Here is a 1,393-nt window from a genome sequence, read left to right on the forward strand (position 1 = left end):
AGGCTCGGAGGAAGAGCTCGAGTTGGAGAGAGCTTCCAGGGGAGAAAGGGCGGCTTCGGTGAAGGCGGAGGAAGGAAGGGGACGAGGTGGGGTCGCCGTCGGTCTGAACGGACAAAGGGGGAAAACGAGTCAGCTAAAAGGGTGGCGGTGGCTGTGCCAATGACATGTGGGACCGGGCTCGCTGGGCAGTGGCAGGGGCCGGTGATGTGTGGGGATTTTGTTGGCCTTGTTGCTACAATCTCCTGTAAAGCCAATATTTAGAGCGACTGGTTAAGTAGTCTCATGGGTAGTTTAGATTGCGGCATTTTCCTGAGGAATTTCAATCTTGTTTAACCTCCAACGAGATACTACAAAGGATTTCAAAAAGTAAACATCTCATCTAAACAATGCCATTTATTCATTTCAGATAGGCTAGAAAATTCTTACTTTTTAAATTGTTTAAGGTAATTGTGAAACAAAAAGACTACCGGAAGGAATGTCGAGTGGATGGTCCTAGAACGCGACGGGTAGGAGTGACAAGCCGGAGCAGCAAAGAAGAAGAAGGTGGGGAAGAAAGGAAAGGAAGAGAGAAGGTGCACTAGCTGGAGTGCAAGAACAATAATGACAGGCGACCGGCGACCGACGTCAAGGCAGTGGCGCATGGCGGCGGAAGCAAGGTGGTGGCGCCCTAATGGCCGAGAGGATAATAAGCCCCCCCCCCTACTTAGATGTGGGCACGGAGTGCACGGCCGAGAAGCGACGATGCCCTAACTTGCCATTGTCAAAGCCTATGAAATTAGCGGACGATAATGGATCTAAGGAGGAGCACGATAATGCAACAACTGAGAAAGAAGAAATATTTGTGAGTCAAACAGGAGGAAGAAAGGTTGGGAAATGATGGGTTTCTTCAAAAGAACTGTGAGACGACGTTGGCGTAGGATAATGTTTAAATCGACTAACTGGTGGCATCTTTAATTTCTTATATGCATCGATACGTGTTGTAGACCCTTTGGCATTGATATTCTCATAATTTTTCCTTGTTCACTTGATGTGCCATCTGGCTAATGGAGTAATCATCCCATATTTGATCATCTTCTTCTTTCTTGATCCCTTTTTCTTCATTCTTCTTCTAACCATATGGTGGGAGAGTTGCAACGTTCTTTCGAATCTCCCCATTCTCATTTATTTTTCTTCGTCAGAAGTCTCTTCATGATCGTCTCCAGAGGAGGGGGTGCAAAACTCCAAGTATGTTGTCATGTACTATCACTACTGCAGGATGCTGCTAACGCGACACTACGATCAAAGACCCTTCGACGAAACTATGTGCGATGTAATAATCAAACGGTGGTGTAAAAAACCGTCAAAAAGGTGCAAAACGTTTGCGATGACGGATGCATCAAACACGGTTCAGATT

Source organism: Triticum dicoccoides, chromosome 1B (assembly GCF_002162155.2).
Source record: "Triticum dicoccoides isolate Atlit2015 ecotype Zavitan chromosome 1B, WEW_v2.0, whole genome shotgun sequence".
Classification (NCBI taxonomy): Eukaryota; Viridiplantae; Streptophyta; class Magnoliopsida; order Poales; family Poaceae; genus Triticum; species Triticum dicoccoides.